At 33.7% G+C, this 10,000-nt stretch overlaps 1 protein-coding gene across 1 annotated transcript in view; it reads left to right on the forward strand.

Annotated features, from left to right (window-relative positions):
* Positions 1-10,000, forward strand: part of IL1RAPL1 (interleukin 1 receptor accessory protein like 1) — a 577,918-nt gene that overhangs the window by 329,324 nt on the left and 238,594 nt on the right. The window lies entirely within an intron of this gene.

A 10,000-nucleotide genomic window follows, 5' to 3' on the forward strand; every position in this document is an offset into this window, starting at 1 on the left:
AGAAAACATCACCTCTAACAGGAAAAAAAGAAACAGCTGCAACCACAACCCAAGAGCAAGATCTCTGTCTTACAAGAACCAGTGCAAGAAGTGTGGGACAGGTGCTTGAGCAGTGCATGATGAGGGACAGGAGCCTTTTTCCTGTTATTTTCTCTCTACCTTTTCTGGTTTATAGTTCAAGAACTCCCTGATTTCAATGATCATGTGCTGTGGTTACTAATTAATCTGTTTTACTTTAGTCTGATTTTTTTTTTAATCTATTTTGTCTTGGCTTCGAAAACATTTTGAAGCATCAAGTTCCACACAGTAATTATGTGACATGAATAAACTCTTTAATTTAGCAAACAGCAATTACATAAGATATACTTAATAAAACCTGCCTTTAAAACTACCATATCAATATTTAAAATTCATTATTGATGAAAACAAAATATATACTGTAATACCTATGGCCACAGCAACAGAACAATATGAAGAATGGTCCGTTGAATTCTCAATTCTTCACCAGACTCTAATGTAGGTTTTAAAATTATGTAAAACGTATAAAGTTATACAAGGCAGAAAATGCTTTTATAATTATAATATTACAGTGAAAGTCAGGAGTACATCATGATTTATGTAGTTTCAAGACATGTTTCATAAAAGTAGGCAGAATGAGGATTTTCTGACAAATTAGAGGTGAACTGGTTCCATATGGTTGACAAAGAGGCTTCTGTGTCTAAGTTTTTGCACCTTCAAAAAATCTAGAAGAAAACAAAAAATCTGAAGAAACAAACCTTCAAGAACAATGATGTGTTTTTTCCTTGATATTTTCTGTATCTATGTATAATCTGAGGGACATCAGCAACTAGTAACACATTTATGTTAAGCATGAGGTTGAATTGCAGCACTTTCCTTKAATGGTGAAAAGTTTGTGTTCTGTTTCAATGTATCCTATTTTCCCTCCACACTAACAGAAATTATAGTCTGTTATGGAATGCAATTTTCCCCTGTTAGAGAAGTCTGGAAACCATATAGCTTATGTTGYTTGGGGAGATTTCGAGTAATCAATCATATTTATTTAAGCTCAATAACCAGGACCTCTTTGTTGTTGCACAGCATTGATTTATTTGGTCAATACAAACGGGCAATTACTGTCGAGTGATTAACCTCACAATAAACATCCATATACTCTGTTTGATTGACTCTGATATAAAGAAAGCAGGGATTCTTCCAGCATATTATTTATAYCAGAAGGAGATTGCCAATTATCTYGTGCAATATTTAATACTTGGATTAGAAGAGCACGTATTCTCTATGTCTTTAAGTGATCCCTCCTGTCCCTGTGGTTGGTGTTCCACTGCACAGCAGTTTTTCAACAGGCTCAGACTGACAAAAAAGAGAAAGAAAAAAAAAGCTTTGGAACAAGATACATGCTACTATTTGTAGGAATAGTTTAAAAAACGTAATTCATCACTTCCAGTGTAGGTAGGAGTTCAGTATTTWATGTTTAACTAGACAGAGACAGAAAGAGACTTGGCTGATTTTGATGTGCTAAAAATGAATGAGTGCATAGGGAGCGAACCATTCAATTTCCACCTCTGCAAACCCCAGCAGATTTCAGGACAGCCTCCAAATTAGTAAACTCCTTTGGTAGTACTGTGGGTCTTCATATTTTCTTTATAATGTGAATAAGCAGAACAAGCAGATAGATTTACTCGTAGTGCTATTAATTTTTGTCACACCTGCTCCTCACCACTGCTTCTTTCTGGGTAACTGTGGACTCTCACCCACTTAAGGATTCCTTTATTTTTCCCACACAATGYACTTTGGCAGAATTGCTGTCTCCTGTAGGGAAAGAAACCTGCTGCTCTTACAGTCTATTTACTATGGATATAATTATATACACACATTATTTTCAATGTTGGTKTTGTATATTCAGTGCCTTAGCTGTGCAAATACTTGCGTGTCTCATAGTGAAATATGGAATGGCTCATACTCTGGTTTATAATTAAAGTTGAAAAATWAGAAGGGAATTCACACATTTTAAAAAGACCGAACTCAATTTATTGGCAGTATCCATCTCATCTAAATATAGCAGCTGAAAAAAGATAATTTTCCTCACTTTTAAAAAAAATGCCCTTCCTTAAATTATAACCACTCAATGCCACCTCAGATACACCTTTAAAGTAACAGGTATTTTTTGTTATCACTTTTTTTTGTTGTTGTTTTTTCTTTGTTTTGTTTTGGGTTTGGTTGTTTTTTTTCTTAAATTTTAATGGAAACTTCTAAATTTTTTGGAAGATCTCTATCTCACACTGAAAACATTGTTGTCTAAGTGAATTGGATCCATTTCCTTATTGTTCTTATATCTGACTTAGGAATTACTGGCTTTGYAAAATGAAAACTATATACTGATTATTCTAGCTTGTAACTAATGATAATTTCCAYATAAAATGAATAATTGGTAAGATTTTTGGTTTGTGGTTATTCAGTTACACATTCTATAAAGTCCTGCAATGTACAAAGCCATTCATAGACCTTTATATTTCAGATTAGCAGGAGGTTTTTTTTTAATGTGTGGAATTTTAATTGAGGCATATCTGCTCTCTCTGACTTAATTAACAGTATGTATTGTATTGGGAAAGAATTCTATTAGAAAAGTATAATGTTAATTTAGTCATAGTGCACAGCATGGATCAAAAATATTTTCCTTCAGTGTTATTTTTTTTTTTATTTAATATTAGGTTTAATAGGTTTTTTTTTTTTTTTTTTTTTTTTTTTTTTTTTTAACTTATGCTACCAAGGCATTTAAAAACTCTCTCCACTTTTGAAAGGTTTCCTTCAGGTCAAATGGAGTCCAGCCTGTGTCTGACAGAGAATATTTGTGTCCCCACTGCAATAACCAGACCCCATTAGCCTTGYAGTTGGAACATTACTTATTCACTTCCTCCACGACTGTTGTAGTTTTAAATGCTAAAATATTTTTTTCCATTCTGTTAAAAGTAAGAAGACCTTATTTCTTGCAAATGGAATCAGAGCTAATCACTGAAGCTTTTCCTCAGAGATACCCCTTGTTTTCTTTATTCARCAGTTAGACCCCTAGAAGTTCCCTTGTCAACAACTCCTGCAGGAATGAGCACAATTTTAGATTTACAGATTTGAGCATGTTTGCAGTCAAGCTATAGGAATAAGAWATTGACAGAATTATGTTTATGGTTTAAATTCAGCCTACTCGGTTTAAAAAATTTCTGCAATAATCTTGAAATTGAAAATTTACTCTTTTCCATCTTTGACCCATGAACTTTTTCATCTTTAGATTTTTTAGGCAACAATAGGAATGTAATTTTTCTCTCTCAGTTATGCAAAAATTGACTCTTAGCACTGCTTAACATTTGGGATATGTTGAATACGCTTTGTCTCTTTTGCTTTCTGGCAGATTTAGTCTTCATTAGCATAGTGGAAAATCTTGAATGACTRCACATATCTATGTATTTTTAGAGCTGAAAAGATCGCTGTAAAAATAAATAGTATGAAGAAATAATAATGATTAAATTATATGCCTAGCCTCACAGCTCATGACATTGGGACCTTTTATGTATGGCTAGCCATCATATATTGTGAACAAAAACTAAACAAACAAAAATAAAAACAACAAAAAACCCACAAACAAACAAACAAACAAACAAAAAAAAAACCTGAAAGGGACACACAAACATGCATAATTTGAAGGTGACAACCTGCTTTAAGTGGACTGTATTTGAACTATAAGACAAAATGTTCACTGTTTTTTTTTCCTCACAAATGTTGGCTTCATTTTTTTTCTAGCTATGCTGTTCTTTCTCATTCAATATATCAGAATTCAGTGAGGTGATGTCTTAAGTATGTACCTCTTTATTTTTAGCAGGTGCTAAGTGAGGAAAGTATTAAAGAACAAGGAGGGTTGTTTTGCAAGCATTTAGAGCTTTAACACAGACTCTGCTTGGTTTCTGAAGTTAATGACAGGGATGAACCACATTGAATGCACCCAGCAACTCCTTGATTCAGCTGATMCTAATAATTATCAAAGCTGATGTTCATTCCTTTTGTTCGTCATTAATTTAATTCAATTCCAGAACATGCTCAGATAGACATTCTATTTACCATTATTCTGTGCAAAGACTAATAAAATATAAGGCAAACAATAGACTCATTATRAAAGCAGCACATTCAAAATACTAACCCAGCATTTTAAAATGCATAAAATCCTGCAGGTTTAACAAATTTATGGCTGAAGAGTGGGATGAATTGTTGGTTTTTTTGTTTTTTTTTTAAATTAGAAATGAGCATTCTCCTTTTATAGTGCAATCATTTAAGTGTGCCTGAAAACAAGGGTCTAAATTAATTTCCTGTGTGCATTTGAGTAATAATAATTAAAACATTGTGTAGATATTTGATTGAAACATCCTCTATAAATGTTCATTTAACATATTTATTGTAAATGGTTTTAGAGTGTTATTCAAAACCAGCTTCATATGAAGACAGCTATGAGCAAAGTTTTATGTATTTTACTTCAAATGAAGTGCAGATGATGTCATGTACTCTGTTATAAATTGAAATTATGAATTAGAAAACCAACTTCAGCACTTTAGCCGAAGAACAGATGCAAAAGTTAAAGGGAGACAAAATTCCAGCTCCATTTTTAACCTTGCTTCTGGTGACATTTCTTCTTTTGTGATATGCTGGATTGGGGTGTCCACAAAGACCAATTTTAATTATTAGAAATCATTCCTGTCATAGTCAAGATAGAGAGAAGATCCTCTAGACAGTAATTCAAAGTAGACTAAGCTGGCTGGACAAAACTTATTTRATTAAACAGACTCTATTGGCTTTAGAAGGAGAATTTTCTTTCCCCAAAATTAGACCTGATGAATAATTTGTTCTTTTTGGGTGATACGTTTACATGCTCATCTTTCTGGACAGTGTCCTACTTCATGCACAGCATACTGCTCTTTTTCTGTTATTTACCAAAAAACCCTGCAGGATGTGGCCACTAACAGTTGATGATACTGTAATGACTTCTGCTATAGTCCTGTACTCCTTGTGGGCAATAAGGTGCCAGTAAAAGTTAAGCAGGTGTTTTAGCAATTGGTAATAAAGAGAAGAAATCTTAGTCTATAATCAAAATCAAGAACTCCACTTAAATTATTAAATTAGATTTTATGCAGGAAGTGCAGTGTATTAGTGGGATTACTGTTAAATTTATGATAAATTGCTTGGTTTTAATTATAGTGTTATTATTATAGACCTGATGTCTGTTTGAATTAATACTATTTTTTTTTTCTGAAGATGTTTATTGTTTGTTTTTTTTTTTTTTTTTTTTTTTCAATTGCAGCTTCATGTGTAAGGTTAAAGACAAAGTTATTATTAAAATAATAACTCAAAAAAACTTTGATATTTTTATATCAGGTGAGAAAAGAAAAATAGGGAACTGGCATTTCCTAAGGTATTGGAGTTTGTGTGAGTCAATTTCCCTTCTTTCATGAGCCGTATGAGAATATTGAAATAAAACCAATGTCAGTGAATGTTGTTAYCATGATGCTGCTTCCCATTGCTTCAGTTTAGTGTAGGGAAGATGAGCTCCATTCTACAGGGAGAAAGAAGCTGCAGACAAAAATATTTATAAAAAAAAAAAAATATAAAAAAAAATGTGCTAGTGACTACTAAAGACATAATAGACATATAAACCCGTAGCTCAATAATATCTTACAAAAATTAAATAAATCTGCTGTTAAGGCACCCAAGATACTTGTTAAACTACTTTTTAAAAAGTAGATAAATTACATTGAATGTTAACATTTCCCATTATTGCTATGGAATCAGAAGACTTCATTTTACTTTTACGTTCCCCTAGAGTGTGTTAAATCCACCAATACTGTCCTAACCAAGCATTTGTCATTTCCAAAGCTTTTCTTACAAAGCTTTAGATAATTTGTATGTACAGTGGAGTCTTCCAGCATGGTACTTTRATAAACCAGAGTACAAAATGTACCAGTACAATAGCATATGGACCTTGGGTTGCCCCCATCTTAAAAACAGTCTGTAAACATTCTCTAAAACAGTCTGTACACAATTAGACTAACTGAATATTTATCCTTAAAATGGAGAACATTTTCCCAATGCTTTCAATGTCTTTCAGTTGTCTCAGGCAAGTTCTAAACTCAGAGTTACTAAGTAAAATGAAATTGATAACTTTGTTCAGGGAGAAATTCCAGACAACACATGTGTCTGAAATTGTAATTATTAGAAGTGGAGCAGCAATATCACATGGGGACAGTGTTAAAAGAATGATAGCCTCACTTCAAATCATTTTGAAGGTATCTAATATATATTCCACTGTATTAAAAGAGTRACTTCTCTTAAAGAGAATTGACATTCTCAGAAATATTGTCATCTCCCCATTACCACCTCCCAAGAAAAGAAAACAAGGGCTTTTTTCATGCTGTTGTCTCATAGTATTAATTAATCACCTAAAATATCATAGTATGTAAACAATGGAAAAGCAGTGYATATAAAATTTAAGAAACAAGTTTTACTTGCAATTTGATTGCAAGTGTGAATCAAGACTGAAATCTAAGTTTCTCTGAAATCAATGTCCATTTGCCCATTGACTTGAAGAGTCAATATTTCCTCATTTGACTTTCTGGCTATGAAAAATCAGAACTGATGTTAATTTTAAAAGTTGAAATTTTAAAGAATCCAACTCTGCAAATCACCTCAATGTTTTGTTTGCCATTCTATCATACATTTTTTTTCAATTATTGAGTGAAATAATTTTCTAAAGGTACTTTTAATATACTTTCTTCATGCGTTACTAACAGGAAAAATGCATGGTAGCTGCATAGTGACCCTCCAAAGCAGGATGAACAGTAAATGAAATATTTTTTTTTKGTACCATAATAAAGAGGGAAAACCTGTCCATTATTTCTACATGATAATAAAGTACAGATTTTAATCTTCAATCTGTCTGAAACTATACTTCCCAGTTTACTCACTTTACTCACAGTTTGTTTCAGTTCTTACTGGAATAAATTTGGGTAAAACACCTACTGTCTTATTGGAAAAAATACAAGGTTAAAATTAAGCAGTCAGGAGAACTAACTGTATTCTTGGGTACATTATCTGAAGAGTTTAAAAATTAAAGGTACGTGAAAGGGAATAGAAATTGCTAAATCAAAATTGTATAATAATCTAACTTCTGATACTTTACTTATCTCTGTGAGAGCTTAATACAGAAAAACTATTTCACCAACTTGTTTTTTTTTTCTGTGTGAACGTGATAACACACAATAATGGTTTAATTATGAAAAGGAAATTGAAACCAGCAATGATATTTTTCCATTTCTTTAATGCAGCTTTTCTTTTTGTTTTGGAGTACTACAGTCACATCCAAAACTGGATTAATTAAAAAAATATTAGATATAACCTCATAGAAACATGATTGAGGAGTGATATAAGTCAGTGAATTTCCTCCACATTCTTTAAACAAAGTGAAGATGGAAAAAACTAGAGTAGAAAGATGCCTCCTGTGAGTTTTCTTTCTTYCTAAATCATTCTGTTTCACCTCACTGCATTCTTCCTGTGTTAAACAAGAGGATTATATTTCTCTAGACACACGATATGACAAGAAACATTCCCAGTCTTTAATAAGCCATTTATGGAGCCACGAGTCCAACAGCATAATTATACTCAAGTGGTGGAAGGTTTATTTGTGGCAAGTGCATGATCTGTTGTGCTTTTTTTTTTTTTTTTCCTAAGAGGTAAGACTCCTCTCACCAAAGTTTAATATTTACACCCACTGGCTGCTCTTGCTGACAATTCCATGCCATGACTGGAATCCTCTTCATGCAAATGCGCTGAACACMAGATGAGTTGAGTTTTACAGAATTCCAATTCCATCTGTTGACTATCCAAGGAGCTTTAGTTGACAAACTCAGATGTAGATTTATAATGTAGGTCTCTAAATAATGTGAATCCTGCTTTAAGGTTTCAYGGTTTTTATGGCTATAACCTTTGGAAATGGTAAGCTGGCTTTAAATAATAATTTCCTGTTATGAAACAAGCAAAACAATTCATGTTAGCTTTTCAAACCAGACAAGTACAAATCTGTAGTAAAAATTTTATTTGTTTTTTAAACTGAGATGTACAGCTGGGGGAAAAAAGCAAGCTTTTGGGTGTACAAGGCTGTCTTTAGCTCTCAGGGGCTTAATATACCAGTTGGTCTAATAAAATATATTGCTTCTACSTTGTTATGTCTAAAGAAACATTACTGTTATTATTTTTCATGGTATTTAACTTTTCTTAGGAAGGAATCACAGCATGCATTTCTTTAAGCTAGCTGCAGTGTACAAAATAAGTATAGGGTTTTTTATTGAAATATTGCTGTTTTGATTAATTTTGGCAGTTAGAATAAACTGTGCCTCACACGTAATAGTTTCTCTTTTTCCTTCTGTACTTTCTTTGAAAGTGATGATTGTGGCTACAAGACAACTGGAAGTTTCCTTTTTATACCTCAGTATTCTCAATTCAATGCAAACTGAACATAAAGAAAAATGAGCCCTCTTGAAAACAAAGGTTTTGGTTTGAGAGCTGCAGTAAACAGAATAAATGTTTTATTAGAAAGTAGTTGGCTTACAGTGCTTCAGTGCAGGGATGGTAAATTTGTTTTGAGCTCCTACTTCTGCTCAGTACTTACACGTACCTTCTAAAGGGCATTTTTAATGTTGCTATCAATAGTTTTTGATACTCAAGTGGGTAAAGAACCTGGGGAGAAATGTGATTTTTGTTTTCTTGTTAAATAGCTCTGTCAGGAGACTTTGTGTCTTCCATGCATATCCAAGAGAAAAGTGCAGCTTGCTTTGAATGTCTGGTTCCTGCACAGATTTGAGCGTGGTACTAGAGCCCAAGCACTCCACATCATAACCTGGACCTGTCCTAACATGCCACCCCCTTTGAATCTTTGCATTTTTATGAAAGACTTCTTTTATCTTTCCATTTTGGAGTTGGCAAATGCCTCTCAGTTTGTGATTTCAGTGGCCCAAACCATCCTCTCTCGACACCTCTTTGCCCAGCCTGCCCCATGAAAGCACGAACCAGTGACGCACTTTGGGTCTTGGTGTCACACCTAAGGCGTACATCAGCAGGAGATATTGTCAAGGAGGGTACCCTGCCCTCTTACAAACGCTGCTCTGGTTGTTCCTGCCCTCCTTAAGCCACCCTCCAACCCATCCACCCTGGGCAAAACCCAGCAGTGCACGAGCAAAGGTTTGGGAAGAAAGGCAGAGCAAAAATAACCCCATGGGATGGAGGAAGCAGGGACCACCCCTCCCTGCAGTGCCAGAGCGCTGCTGAAATCCTGTTTTGAATATTCAGGTGTTTTGTTCCTTCTAAACAATTCCATTAGTTTTCCAGAATTTCTGAGCTAGTATTCAGAATTCAAAAAGTCATTCATGAATAACTAGGCAAAGGGCAAAAAATGCATTGTGATAAGCTAATTTAAATAGAAATAGACTCATTCCTTTGTGTGGGTTGCATATGTTTTTATTTTATTTTTTTAATTTAATATCTAGATTTTTTATGAGCAAATTCAGTTTTCTGGGGAACTACTCTGACACCACCAGGAGAAAAGAAAAATTAAGTCTAGATGAACTGCCTTGCCATTTTTATACAGTTGGCACAATCTAGACATTTTGCTTACATTTGAGCAGCGAGTGTTTATTAGGAGGGCAGGATACAGAGATTTAGGAAGAAAAGACACTTGCAAAATGTGGATAATGTGGCATTCACTGGAAATTATGTGATCAGAACAAAAAAAGCATTTAGTTTTTCCCTATTCTCATGCACAAATAAAAAGCTGTACACTTAATAGGAAATAGTCCTATGCAGCTATTTCTCTTACTAAGAGAGATTCAAAAGACTGATGAAAAACACTTGAAAGATCTGGCTTTTGAAGTCAAGGACATTTCAAAATACTTTTGCATGT

This window comes from Malurus melanocephalus, unplaced genomic scaffold (genome assembly GCF_030028575.1).
Source record: "Malurus melanocephalus ecotype Western Australia unplaced genomic scaffold, MMel_1.1 scaffold_246, whole genome shotgun sequence".
Classification (NCBI taxonomy): Eukaryota; Metazoa; Chordata; class Aves; order Passeriformes; family Maluridae; genus Malurus; species Malurus melanocephalus.